Raw genomic sequence first — 15676 nt, 5'->3', positions numbered from 1 at the left:
TTTCTGCCATGCTAGATATACCCTGATACAACTACAAGTATATAAGCAACAACGGCTCATCCAAGAAGCAGTAGAACACACACTAACAGAGCAGCGTGGCTGACTGCTGAAGCACATATGGTATAAAAATCTGATATCCTCTGTTGTATCACTCACTACAGAGTTCCAGACTGCTTCTGGAAGCAACATCAGCACAAGAACTGTGAGCATCTTTTTATTTGCATACATAATTGGATCCAGTTAGCAGGACAGGGAGAAGGCTTCTAGCATAACGGCCTCTCTAAAGGCTTCTAGCATAAAGGCCTCTCGGCCTCTTTGGCTTCTCCTGCAGTCCCTGGCTTGTAATGTACCAGTCTCACCCCAAACAACAGCACGGAAATACACATCACATTATTTAAGCATATCATATCCAGGAAGTGATGGAACTGCGAACAAAAAATTCTGGAGAAGAAATAAGAACTCCAGGACATATGATGAAATGCCACTGCTAATCTCATTTAAAATTTAATCTGGTTATTACTCAGTCAGTGGTTCAACAAAACAGGACTCTTGTTCAAAATATTTAGTACAGAAAAATTTTACTTTTGCATACATCCTTCATGCAGCCCTCCAAAGACAGATTACTCTTTATCCCATTCTCAGTATGTGTGTCGATCAGCCAGAGCAGTCTAGTTTCTGGCGTTGTCTCCCATACTTCCCTCTACTGCTCCACTATGGACTCCCTCAGAGATTTTCCTTCTCTATTGGGGTGATTTGGGGTGTTTCTGATCTATTGTTCCTAAAGGATGACAGTGTGCCAAAGTATATATAACCTGAGCTAGGTTTTGGTAACATTAGCTAGCAATCTTACAAATGCCATTTGTCAGTGTATATGGTAACAAGATTAAACCGAAACATTTTGTCTGATTTAAAAAAAATCTATGCACACAGACTCTTTTCACATTGAGATGAACCATAATCAGCGATATTCATAAAAGTAGCTAGCGTTATCTTAGCTAAACTAGCTAGAGTGTGGCGGACTCAACTCGCATGAGCTGTGTGGAAATGCTGGCGCTGACAATATATTGAAATGTCTAACAAAAATGTCAGCTTTCCAAGGTAGACATTTTAATAGGTTAAAATATAATAATAAACTGCTAGCGAATCTTAGTTGGTTGAGTGAAATTCTCCTCTGGTGATGTAAAAGGTTGACAAATAATCACCGTTGGCCTTCTGAAAGCTCATTGAAGCCTGAGATTCAGCACCCCCTGATGATGACCTGCAGAAGTAGCTGTATTCATTATAAATTAATTCGATGGCAGACTTTCAAATTATTGAAATTTCGGTAATGTAGACTTTCTTGACAAAAAATACACAGGAGGTTAGCTTTCTAAAATATCTTTCTACATCACTACAGTAAATCATATAAAAATAACACAAATTAAGAAAAATAAAGCATAAAAATATATTTTGCATTCCCATGTTGACAATAGTGTATACTGACATGAAGTGACATGTGCGTCCTCGCACAGCTTTTGTCATAAACGACGCCAAATAATCGTCTTAGTCATAGGGACTACATTTCCGAAATTCGAATGGGCCCACAGCAAAAACACATGTCTGAAGCATAAAATCTAGGGCCACGTGATTTCAAACTTAAGACAATATAAGCCTTTAATTGCCTTAAATTTGTAAAATGTAATTTCAGACAAATTAATACTTTTTAAGGAACCGCTGGCACCTTGTTTAGTGAGTGAGTGTGTGTGTGTGTGTGTGTGTGTGTGTGTGCGTGCGCGTGTGCGTGTGTGTGCAAGCCTCTGTCCAGCACATGGATGACTAACATGTTCAGCACACATGGTGTCATTCCCCCTTTAAGAGTTTCGTGTATTCAGAGTGGCATCATGGTTCACTCTGCTGTGTGGTGTGAATAATGCAGCTACCCATTCTGGCAGGAAATCAGTTCATGCTCATTTGCTGGAAGAGTCACAATGCAGGTCAGTCAGGGCTGGAAATGAAGGTGAAAATATATGTCACATTCTCAGTATTTAACTTGCCTCTGGCAGCCATTCTAATTCAATTTCAAATTTATTTTGATAGTTATTTTGGATAACCCCAGAGATTACTCAGAAAGCGGGTCCATCAGATATTCAGGGGGTTTTACTGTTTTATGGTGTTTTTGTGAATAAACATAAAGGAAGGTGAAGAGCAAATAGGCAGATGACTTCTAGCAAACTGTTTGGCAGTAATATGTTTGCAGTGATCAGACAATATACTGCATACAGAACTCCGGTGGGGGGGAGACCTGGAAATGTCTGAAGGCAACTTCATTAAAACCCTGAAGGCAATTTTGCATCATGAGCTCCTGATCACTCCAAGGAAAGAAATAGTGCCCACTAACCAAGTTTCTTTCAGTATATCTGTGATATATCAGTATATTTAGTATATCTGTGATGTCCCACCCCAAGTACAATAAAAGTAATTCTGTGAGAGCATATAGGTGTAATTCATGATGTGAGCTGCTCCAGGATCAAAATCCTTACATTTATAAGCCAAATATGCAATAACACTTTACTCCAAACAACACAACCATGTTCTGTATTTGACTAATCTAGGCTTGGCAAACCAACTGAACTTTGACATAACTAATATGGTTATGCAAAAAATTCCTATCCTTCAAACAGCTTACTACAGATTTCTGTGTGTACAATAGTTCTTACTGAAAGCTGAAGAGGTTTTTTTTGTTTGGTTTGTTTTTTTTTTGCTTTAAATATGATGCCATGTTTTCCACACATTAAATTATAGATTTGGGGAAGAAATCTCTTCTAATTACAGTTCTCATACAGAGTCTTTCCAGCTTTTTTTCTTCTTTTTTTCATTGGCCTTCTGAAAGCTCATTGAAGCCTGAGATTCAGCACCCTCTGACGACGACCTGCAGAAGTAGCTGTATTCATTACAAATTCATTAGACTCACTATGGCTGAATATGGCTTTCATGGTTTGTTTATTTTTATTTTTATTTTTTATTTTTTTTTTTTGGGGGGGGGGGGGGGGTCCAGGGTTTGTTTAAAGGTGGAACATTGTATGCAAGGATGTGTAGGATGAATGCTGCCATGACAATCGGGTTCGATTTGACAACACACGTTAGCACATCATACATATACAAACCCAGACGATTCAATGCAGGTGCCTGGCTCTAGCTAGAAAAACATTCATTAGGATTAAGATTTCATGATCGTGCTTTAACTGCACGCTTATGGGATGCAACATTCTGAGAACTCTATGATGGATTGATATACTGGGTGTTAAATACTGCAGTTACAGTAATGGGAACCACAGTAACACTTACCTGCCACTTACAAATTCAAGACAAGATGTAATGTAAACATGCAAATGGAAATGAGCCTGGTTCCTCATCATCCTCACAACTGCAGAGCAGAAGATGCAAGTGTAAAAGTAGATGCACAAAGTAGTAACAACAGCTCCTCTAAGAAACAAACCAGACTGTTCCATGCTCACACTCCTGGCAAGGGTTGTTACGGTTTAGCAGTGTATGACTGCATGCTTTCATCACTATTACGGTCTACTCATTAAAGTATTATTTTTTTAGTCCTTACTCCAGTGGTTCCTATCCCTTTTGTGTCCAAAAACTGCAGGTTGAAGTTCATGACCCCTCTCCTTCTGGATTCCCCCTCCAATAGAACCTGCTTTTCCACACAAAGACGTGGACCACATGGAAAACTGAGTAATCCTCTTATTAAACATGTTACATTGCTACCTCTCTTGCCATTTGAATGCATGTCTGTAAGTTTAACACAGACGACAGCTGTGTAATGTACTGAAGAACATGAAAAAAAATGTTTTGATGCTTGTAGAAAGGATGTACTCAGACACTTTAGCAATTTCCTCTATCCTCAATAAATTGTCAATTAATACCATGACATTTTAGACTAGATTGTTATAGAATGAAACCACACCCCCAGGACTACTTATTAATAAAAGTAACATCATTGTTGCTGATATATTCAGCCTTTTACCACAAAATGATACACACCATGGCCCAGACACACTGCTTGTGCTTCCATACAAGATTCCTTTTACTGATGATATCCATTCCCAGAGATGTTTGCTGTTATGTCACATATGACTGAGCTGTAGTTGAAATTCATGATGCTACTTGTAGAGTTTGTCAAAGTCTGAGGTACCTAAATGCAATCAATCTTTCATGAGCTAAAATATCACTTACACTTCACATGAATCAGGGTGTAGGATGGAGATATTCTGTAATGAAGGTCACCTTATTCACCTAAGGAGGACGGTAAATAAGTAGCTTCTGAGGTTGTGGATTTTCACATCAGCGTGACTCCAACTACAAATCTTCAGGACCATTATCACTATTATCCACAGGTTACTGAGCTATACAGATGAGCAGATCATCATGCAGGGAACAGTGGAGGGGTGGGGATTGGACACTGTCCCATTGTTCTAAGACATCTCCACAGAAATGACACAGTGCCATTCTGGTCAGTCTACTGATGCCTGGACAAGCCTTTCATCTCCAGTTTCATGCTGTTCCCTGCTACTCTGACACTTGTGTGAGTGAGTGTGTTTGTGTGCGCGTGTGTCTAAAATTGACACAGAGAAAGCCGAGGAGGCCTAAGCCTGAGCTGGCGGATGTAGAGAACATGGAGATGTGGTACAGCTAATTTAACATGTCTGCATGCTCCAGGGCGCCGTTCACCTCTCCGTCCCAAAGTCACATGACTGCTGATTCAGTGGTAGGTCATTCAATGGTAGAAATGTTGACAATGTTTCTGAGATAGCGAGTTTATAATGACTACATGAAAATCTGAAGTTGAACTAAGAAACAGATCCCAGCAGTCTAATAGACTGCTGACAGTCAGCTTAGGTGATACACATTTTGCAGCACCCTCATTCAAGTGATTACTGAAATCTCATGTGCACTATTGCTGAGCTTTCCATAATAGTTCACTTCATTAGCTATTACATGAAACCTAAAGATCCACATCCACATCCAGCAGTCAAGAGCTTTCTTACCAATTGTATCACATAAAAGTGAGCTCATTGACTGTACCAGAGTCCTGCACGGTAGCACCCTTCACTGGTCCCTCTCTTGGTTCTGACCAAAAGACAAGTGTTAGCTTGATGCTGTTAATGTATAATTTATATAACTATATAATTTATTCAGTAACTGTACTTGTAATTATTATTTATGCAAACACATATAAACATAACATAAACTAACAAAGAAGAAATACAAATATTCGCACATCACCTACCATTTTTTTGAAACACAGAATCTGTAAAAGAGCACTGTAAACATGGCTCACTTGTGCAGAGAGCAAGACAAAGAGAGAAACACAAGTCAACATTAGTCAAGTAACTTCCAACTACATAGATCCCCCCCCCCCCAAAAAAAAAAAGATTGGTAACATATAGGTACAGCAACATAGTAGGAGTACCTAATAAATCATCAACTCAGACGTGTACTGTATGAACACATAACCGACTGCAGTGTAGAATAGGCTTGAAGCCACTGAAAACCAGCTTTATGTGCAAGTTGTCCTTGACTACATGTTGCAGAAGCGAGTGAGCAAGCCCCACTGATCAGTCTGCTCAAATGACTGCTCCGGCAAATCAAGAAGATAATTAGCTGGCTTGTTGACATCTTGCTTCAGAGCAATAACTGCCCAAGCATTGCAGATAATAACCTGCTGCATTTACATTCCGCTGCCCCCTCCAAGGAGTTGTGACAAATGCAGAAACAAATGGATCAAGCTTAAAAATGTCAATAAAGGAGAGTGAATGGTTCTGCCCCTGGCACTGTTTTTGATCAGCTGGGGCAGTGCTTAACTAGGCAGGTATCACTCATTCTTATTTATCTTTGCTTTAACCAAAGAAAGATGATAATCACAGGCGTTCAGCAGTCTGGTTATGGCCCCAGAGGTCAAGGAGGTCATGGGTTCAATCCCAGCTTACAAATGCAATGCCCTTAAACAAGATGCTTACCCTTAAATTTCATCTGGGGGGCCTGTTATTGTAATCAGCTCCCATAAGAATCAATGAATATCAATATGAAAAGTAAATGCAGTAAAGGACACAATGTGTGTGTGGTAGCCTGTCAACAATCCACAGTGCCAGAAGAAGACGGAGTACTGTTCTCAAAGTAAACTCTAATTAAATGTTTCACACCTACAACAGTCTTGCACCTAACTCAAAATTAATTTTCCACCCAGTGGATGCACAGATGGGCAGCCTGACAGCAAAAACACACTATCAGTGCTGCTCCAAACTGAAAAAGAGAGGTGGAAGAGAGACTGGTCAATTTAGCACTTACAAGATGAAACACTGCCTACAGGATGAAGACTTTCCACTCAAAGTCCCCAAAAGTCTACTGCTGCAAAAGTATTGTTTAATTCTGTTACTGCAGAATTCTGAGTTCTGCAAAGACTCCTGAGAGTATTTTCACAGTATAATTGAGTGATGGGAACATGATTGATGGAGTTTACCATGAACAACTTGACTGGTAGCTACTGTTAGTCCCACCTCATTGTCCCTCTTTGGTGATTTGATTTGCTAAAAGGAGCCCCATCCCTGTCTCACACTCGCACCTGCCCTTCCTCATTTATGCTGTTGTGCTAGCAAAGCTGCTGCTTCAATTACACTGTTTGACCTTCACAAGCATCTCTGTAAATATATTACAAATTTACAGATTTAAATGTTTGCCATTTGGGATGATACTCGCTGAAAATCAATCTCCATGACAGCACACTGAGATGCATTTGGAACCAAGAAGTGACCCAAAAGGATAAACACTATAAATAATGAGTAAACGTAATACAATTTCCAAACATGAAGATGTTGTAAACAACCACAGAAACTACAAAAAATGCATGTAACGTGTTCTGTGTTATGAAGCTTTCCAGCATGCTGCTGCACCAGTTATGATACATTGTGAAAAACATTTGATTAGAGGAGACTGGAATAAACAGCACATTGTCTAATGTTTCAGGAAAGGCTGTGGAGGAAAATGGAGCTAGCTCAACTTGGGCTGTCTAATTTTATTTTAACCTAATTTTACACCGCGAAGGATCAATGTTTTGTTCATAAAACTGGTTCATTCATAATATTCTAAGGAAAGTAAGCCAAAGCGGGTGTTACAACTACCACAAAGCATTTGGCATAGTCTTGTTTTGAATATAACACTTCACTGTACTGCTGTGGCCATCCCTAAGGCTATAAAAAATATCAAAAACTTTGTACTGAAATTTAAAAACTGTATCAACTGTAAATACTCCCCAGAGTTTTTTGAGGGGGTCTTTCATATACAGTGCAATGTTTTATAAAAAGCAATTTCAGTCTTTCTACTGTTGATAGCTTAGTTGCTATGCTTTATAAGATTTTCTAAAAACTTTTTTTCCCCAAGGAAAGATTTCACTTTGCAATCTTTTGTTTTGAAATAAAAGGTATATTTTGAGTTAAACCAATTTGTATAGTACACAAAATAAGCACTGTAGAATCAGTAATCTTAACACATAAAATACTGAAAATCAAATATAATTGAAAATTGCATAGAATCTTTTTTTAAATGAATGCTTCAATTACGCCCTTACAATCTTGCCTTCTTGTCTCTTCTCACCAGGTGCTGGATGAAGTGATTGGGACTCATTAGTGAAATTACTTCATCTGAAAGTTGGAAACAATCACAGATTTGACTTGCTAGTTCATTTCCTGCTCCTTTCATTGGCCAGATACCTGGATTCTATTGTTCTGTGTTCTATTGTTCTTTCATTGCCCATACACCTGTGTTGTATTGCTGCCTAAAATTAAACACATGCAAATTGAGCAGCTTCACCTTAGAGTGTTAGTGATGTCTTTGGTGTTTATCAAGCAATGTGAGCTATCCATATTACTGGCTACTAAGGCAGACAAGGTTTTGTAATGGTACAGACACTACAGTTTGATGGCTGCTACAAATTGCCCCATGGAAAACCATAATCCTCACTCCAACAAAAGTAGCTGGTGTGAAACTGTGAAATAGTAATAGAATTTAAAGGTGAGATCACACAGGTTGATAAATGATAACAAACAGTAAAAGACTACAATTGATAAGAACACCACCAAAACATTAATCCTGTCTAATAAATCTAAGCCTGAGATGAATAAGTTATTCACACCATTACTGCTGGTCCAATAACCCACAGCTGGATACAGCATAGCTTTTCTTTCATCCAGTCTTACTGTAAAGTATGGTGGTATTTTGGGAATAAATTCAGTGAACTCCTTATTCATGAATCAGGGTGCATCCACATGTAACGTTGGAAGGCTTGACAGGATGCACAAACGAGCCACGTGAGACACAACGGCGTTTATTGATAAACATAAAGACAACATAGCGCTTAGGCTATCGCTAGGTTAAACACCAACACAGCCACAATTAAACAAGAGACTTATATACACGCACATTGACAATGCAAAACGAGGAGCAGGTGTGAAACATGGGAGGGCGTGGTCATACGGACGAACCAACACACACATACACACACACACGCATGCACACATGCACACACAGGGAGACGTTTTGGAGGAGGGGCCGTACCGTGACAGAGCCCCTCCCCAACGGCGCGACTCCCAACATACAAGCCTACGGAAACCAATGCCAAATGGCGAGGCCGGAGGACCGAGCGAACCAACATGGGCCAGTGCAAGCAGGACATAGGGGAGGAAGACAGGGACCAGGATGACAACAAACACATGGACAGGCACACTGATGGGTACAGGCACAGATACAAAGGTAGACAAAGTGACGGACATATTAAGTGTGACTGGGACTGCTGCCTTCTGCTGCCTTCTGCCTCTACGAGGCTTAGGCAGAGGCACTTGTGCTCTGGGGCTATTTGCCTTAGGGGGAGGAGTCTTCCTCGGATGACGACATCGCCTCTTTGAAAGTCACACGGGGCAGCTTGCTTGCTCCGGAGCGGCATGCCCTGGGCAGAGCCTTGGGCACTGGAGGCTCGTCGCTCTCGTAGTCTGCAGTGTCGCTAACAGAGCGAGGGTCCCTATGGAGGACCTCCTCCACCACCATCACTAGATCCGCCTCACGGTCGGACACGGAGTCCGACTGCAGACTAACGTCACTGCACTCCTCAGTCATTCCATAATCCTCATAGCCTTCTCTGTATTCCCCATAGGGATAAAAGGACCCCACGGAGTCTGTACCTGGATACTGGTCGTATTCGTACCAGTTCTGGTAGTCCGTCACAGGTCTGTTGGACTCCGAAGAGGCCGATCCTGAGCTATACACAGGGCTGCCCCAAAAGTTTCCAGATGCTCTCTCCCCTGTTGTCCCAGTATAGAGCGTGCCCAAGAGTATGGGGGGTTTCCCTGTAAGGGCTGGGGAGGAGTGGGTTACGTGTCTTCTTCCTCATCTTCCCTTTCTCATTCCTCTTCCCTGGCATCCTTCAGCAGTCGGTGTTTCTGTAACGCTGGGAGGCTTGGCAGGATGCACAAATGAGCCATGTGACACACAACGACATTTATTGGGTTAAACACAGACACATCCACAATTAAACGAGAGACTGGCCATACGGACGAACGAATACACACACACACACACACACACACACACACACACACACACACAGGTAGACGTTTGGGAGGAGGGGCTATACCGTGACACCACACACACACACACAGTGGTGTGAAAAAGTGTTTGCCCTCTTCCTGATATCTTATTTTTTTACATATTTGTCACACTTAAATGTTTCAGCTCATCAAACAAATTTAAATATTAGACAAAGATAACAAGACACAAGTAAACACAAAATGCAGTTTTTAAAATAAAGGTTTTTTATTATTAAGGGGAAAAAAATCCAAACCTACATAGCCCTGTGTGAAAAAGAGCAAAAAACAACATAAAGGCTCGTCTCAGTTTTGCCAGAAAACATCTTGTTGATTCCCAAGACTTTTGGGAAAATGCTCTGTGGACGGACATAACAAAAGCTGAACTTTTTGGAAAGTGTATGTCCCATTACATCTGGCGTAAAAGTAACACAGCATTTCAGAAAAGGAACATCATACCAGCAATAAAATATGGTGGTGGTAGTGTGATGGTCTGGGGCTGTTTTGCTGTTTCAATACCTGGAAGACTTGCTGTGGTAAATGGAACCATGAATTCTGCTGTCTACCAAAAAAATCCTGAAGGAGAATGTCCAGCCATCTGTTTGTGACCTCAAGCTGAAGCGCACTTGGGTTCTGCAGCAGCAAAACACACCAGCAAGTCCACCTCTGAATGGCTTAAGAAAAACAAAATGAAGACTTTGGAGTGGCCTAGTAAAAAGTCCTGACCTGAATCTGATTTAGATGCTGTGGCATAAACTTAAAAAGGCAGTTCATCCTCGAAAACCCTCCAATGTGGCCGAATTACAACAATTCTGCAAAGATGAGTGGGCCAAAATTCCTCCACAGTGCTGTAAAAGACTCATTGCCAGTTATTGCAAATGCTTGATTGCAGTTGTTGCTGCTAAGGGTGGCCAAACCAGTTATTAGGTTTAGGGGCAATCACTTTTTCACACAGGGCCATATAGGTTTGGACTTTTTTCCCCTTAATAATAAAAGCCTTAATTTAAAAACTGCATTTTGTGTTTGTGTTATTTGTCTAATATTTAAATTTGTCTGATGATCTGAAACATTTAAGTGTGACAAACATGCAAAAAATAAGATATCAGGATAGGGGCAAACACTTTCACACCACTGTGTGTCTGTGTGCAATGCTGAGTGGTAAGGAGGCAGACGCATGTGCTGAGAGGAGCGAGATTTAATAGGGGCAAATCCAAAATCAGAGTCGTTAATACGGTCCAGGGTCACAGAGCCGACACGGAGAGTACGAGGATACAGTACAAAACGAAAACACAAAGGCTAACTAGAGAAGCAGACTAGGAACTAAGGCTAAGAAACACAAAGTACAAAGAAACAACCATCAAACATTCAAACATTAATTCATAATGAAACAAACAGTCAAACCTCCAAACAAACAATGAAAAAGCATGACCAAGGCACACAGCAGGGTTTAAATACATGAACTAGAAACGAGGGACAGGTGTACACAATCAATGTGAGGACAAAACGAAACTATGCAACGGAACAAAACACAAAACATGGAAAACACGGAACATGGAAGGGACTGATCGTGACTGTACCTCCCCCACAAAGCGCGCAATACCGAGGCGAGTGAAACAAGAAACACCAAAACAAGACTAGGATGAGACACCAACAGGAGTAGACAGGCCAAGATGCGGAGCAGGGACAGGACCCAGGCGAGACACAGGAGAAGACAGGCCAGAAACAGGAACCAAATACAGGACATGATGAGGAGCAGGCACTGGAACAGTAGACACAGAAACCGGGGCAACAGGAGAAGACTGAACAGGACAAGAACCAGGAGCAGACACAGAAACCAAAGGAACAGGAGTGACAGGCAAAGAAGCAGGACCAACAGAACCGGACTGAGGACGAAAGAAGTGCCGGGAGGAAGGACGAGGATTACAAGTACACAAAACAGACCAGGCTAGGGACAAAGTGACAGGAACAAAAATGGACACAGGCACTGGACACACGGATGGGCACAGGGACAAAAACAAAGGGAGAGACAGGAACCGGAATGGTCACAGAAACAGACAACACAACAGGAACCAAAACAAAACCAAGCAACAGAGAAGGTAAAAACAATGGGGCAGTAGGAGCCACAGGACAGCTTCGAGGAGTAACCAGAGGGACAGGCCTGGCACGAGGCACAGGAACTTGTGGAGTGGTTTCTCCCACTCCAGGAACAGGAACTGGTGGGTCTAGGGGTGCGGCTGCGATGACCAGCGGCGGCAGGTCTGGGGGTTCCAGAGACAGGGCTGCGGCCATCAGCAGTGGCAGGTCTGGGGGTTCCGGAGGCGCGGCAGTGGCAATCAATGACAGCGGGTCTGGGGGGTCCAGAGGCAAGGCTGTGGGAACAGACCTGGTAACAGGTCAGACGGCATCAACTAGGCCGGGAACAGGGATGAAACTGGCGGCATCCACTATGCCGGGAACAGGACCAGGCTCCGGACAGGCAGCGTCTCTCACGCCGGGAACAGGACCAGGCTCCGGACCGGCGGCGTCTCTCACGCCGGGAACAGGACCAGGGTCAAGAGTGGCGGCGTCTCCCACGCCGGAAACAGGGTCAGGGTCAAGACGGGCGGCGTATCTCACGCCAGGAACAGGACCAGGCTCCGGACGGGCGGCGTCTCTCACGCCGGGAACAGGACCAGGCTCCGGACGGGCGGCGTCTCTCACGCCGGGAACAGGACCAGGCTCCGGACGGGCGGCGTCTCTCACGCCGGGAACAGGACCAGGCTCCGGACGGGCGGCGTCTCTCACGCCGGGAACAGGACCAGGCTCCGGACGGGCGGCGTCTCTCACGCCGGGAACAGGACCAGGCTCCGGACGGGCGGCGTCTCTCACGCCGGGAACAGGACCAGGCTCCGGACGGGCAGCGTCTCACGCCGGGAACAGGACCAGGCTCCGGACGGGCGGCGTCTCTCACGCCGGGAACAGGACCAGGCTCCGGACGGGCGGCATCCACTATGCCGGGAACAGGACCAGGCTCCGGACAGGCGGCGTCTCTCACGCCGGGAACAGGACCAGGCTCCAGACCGGCGGCGTCTCTCATGCCGGGAACAGGACCAGGCTCAGGACAGGCGGCGTCTCATGCCAGGAACAGGACCAAGGTCAAGACTGGCGGCAACTCCCACGCCGGAAACAGGGTCAGGGTCAAGACGGGCGGCGTCTCCCACGCCGGGAACAGCACCAGGGTCAGGGTCAAGACGGGCGGTGTCTCTCACACCGGGAACAGGACCAGGGTCAGGACGGGCGGCGTCTCTCACGCCGGGAACAGGCTCAGGACGGGCGGCATCTCTCACGGCAGGAACAGGGTCGGTGTCAAGACGGGCGGCGTCTCTCAAGCCAGGAACAGGGTCAGGGTCAAGACGGGTGGCATCTCTTAAGCCAGGAACAGGACCAGGGTCGGGATGGGCAGCGTCTCTCACACCGGGAACAGGACCATGGTCAGGGCGGGCAGCGTCTCTCACACCGGGAACAGGACCAGGACGGACGGCGACTCCCACGCCGGGAACAGGACCAGGACGGACGGCGTCTCTCATGCCGGGAACAGGGCCATACTGGGTGGCTCGCGGGATAGCCACAGACACTGGTGGGGTGACCCTGGAGGAACACACAGACACAGAACCCTCTCGGTGGCTCCCAGAGCGCACACGGGCTATGGTGAGCTCACACTTGCGCTTGAGTACCAACCAAGTGCCTAGAAACGGGTTATCTGTGCATTCACTCCGCCTACTCACGTCTTGCGCTACAGGCCGCTCCCCCCTGCAGCGTTGGTCAAGACGGGTAGAGTCTTGGCACTTACATAGGATCTCATCATCATCAAAATAAACGTGATCTTGCTTTTTCCGGGAACGACGAAATGCCCGTGTACCCGCAGCTCCAGGGGATTTGCTGTCTCTGGTTTGGTGGCGCTGAGACGTAACGAACTCAGACTGTGTAGAAACAGCCGGAGTTTCATCCCAGCGAAACCACCTCCCAGAGTCTCGCTCTCTTGCTGCGTCCTTATTGGGCTGTTCATTCTGTAATGTTGAATGGTAAGGAGGCGGACGCATGTGCTGAGAGGAGCGAAATTTAATAGGGGCAAATCCAAAATCAGAGTTGTTAATACCGTCCAGGGTCACAGAGCCGAAAACACACGAAGGCTAACTAGGGAAGCAGGCTAGGAACTACGGCTAGGAAACACAAAGGCTAAGAAACACGAAGTACAAAGAAACAACCATCAAACATTATTTCAAAATGAAACAAACGGTCAAACCTCCAAACAATGAAAACGCACGACTAAGGCACACAGCAGGGTTTAAATACATGAACTAGAAACGAGGGACAGGTGTACACAATCAATGTGAGGACAAAACGAAACTATGGAACAGTATGGAACAGTACAAAACTCTACGTTGACTCTACGTCTAACTACAGTACACTGTTTATACATACTGTGCATAGTTTATACAAACTGTTTATACTGTTTATACACTGTTAATCAGTTTCTACATATATGGGGAAACTAAGTTTTAAGAGTGATGTGCAGGGGTGACTTAAGCTGAGAAAAGATCTGGCCTATGCTTTATTATTATTATTATTATGGTAGAAACAGGAGAAGGCCTAGCACATCACACATTATCACATGGCAATAGCAGGGGCAGTGCTGCACAAATATCTGTCGCTCTTTTCAGTGCCCACCTAAAAGCAGTAATAACTGAGCACAATGGTTGCAGACCAGGATGGACAAGTAGAATCTCATTGCCTGTACCTGGTGTTTCTGCCTCACCAGGAAGTCCCAGTTGGTAGAAGGAAATCAATGCTGCCTCAATGGGCGGGCCCTGTCAACATTTTGGGCAGGTTTCTTAGACACAGGTTAAACCTAAGTCTACACTAAAAAGAATCCTGCTGTTGATTTGCCATTGACACTGCAGTGTACTCCAAGTCTGGAAAACTGGCCCTTAAAGTTGACCAAAAATTATAGTGACCATTAGGATAATAAAATGTCACTCTCTAAATGATATTTGCTACCATTACTATAAGCTTCAATGAAGGCAGCATTGCTGGTCAATATGACTGGATTTGAATAAGAAGATACATCATATTTAAAACTGCCTCTCTTGTGAATAAATAAGCAATCATTTTGGTCTCCTTAAACAGTTACTTAATCAATACTTCAATCTATGCCCTAATGAAATGCATGAATTAATATCTGTCTGTGTAAGCAATATTCCACAAAAGACAAAAGAAGTAGGGGCTTAGCAGGAGCCCAACTGACAAATTAAGAAATCACTTTAATGATACAATTTAATTTGATGATAGTTATAGGCTTAATAGGTTTATAAATCGGGTGCATATTACACGACTATATTCCCACTCAACATTCAACTGCATTCAACATCCCCTGAATTCTAATCACCTAACTTCGGTCGGCATACTGCAGACTGCATCATAAATGGGCGCAGGGGTACTGTAGCAACCCCTAGGATTGCCATAGCACCCCACTAGCACCCCACTAGCACCTTCAAGAAATGTATTTAAAGATTTATTTAAAATTTTTATTTTTAATGTGATTTGTTTATTTTTAATGTATACTTTATCATTTGAAAAAGAAATTAGTTAAACAACACATTAGTTAAACAAACTGATCATTTTTAGACCAAAAAAGACTAACACAGAAGATCTCATTCAGTTAACTGGCATAGCACGTTTTGAACTTTTGACCTTACTTTCATGTAATCTTAGCCAGTTAGACACGAAAGAGAGCTTGTCCACCTAATAGGACTGTAGGTGATGGTAATTGATTTCATGAAGATGAGTACACACAACACTAATAGTAACTGACCAGCCCAAGAAAATCCAGAGGATTGAGATGAGGAAGGGGACATGCGATTGCTGCTGCGGATGCAAGCACTTCTGTAGATGATTAAAGCAATCATCCCAAGAGGGACAAGACAGTTCCCAAGACAGTAAGTGCAATCCAGCAAGTGCATGATAATTTTCCTCTGTTTTCTAATAGGAATTTATTGCATTTGGTGGTTGAGGCACAAATT

The 15676-nt window shown here is 43.7% G+C and overlaps 1 protein-coding gene across 1 annotated transcript in view; it reads right to left on the bottom strand.

The window, feature by feature from the left end:
• The window catches only part of LOC113572239 (disks large-associated protein 2-like), a 128001-nt gene that overhangs the window by 47056 nt on the left and 65269 nt on the right, over window positions 1-15676 (bottom strand). The window lies entirely within an intron of this gene.

This window comes from Electrophorus electricus, chromosome 3 (genome assembly GCF_013358815.1).
Source record: "Electrophorus electricus isolate fEleEle1 chromosome 3, fEleEle1.pri, whole genome shotgun sequence".
NCBI classification, from domain to species: domain Eukaryota; kingdom Metazoa; phylum Chordata; class Actinopteri; order Gymnotiformes; family Gymnotidae; genus Electrophorus; species Electrophorus electricus.
This window is presented reverse-complemented; position numbering and strand designations above follow the sequence as displayed.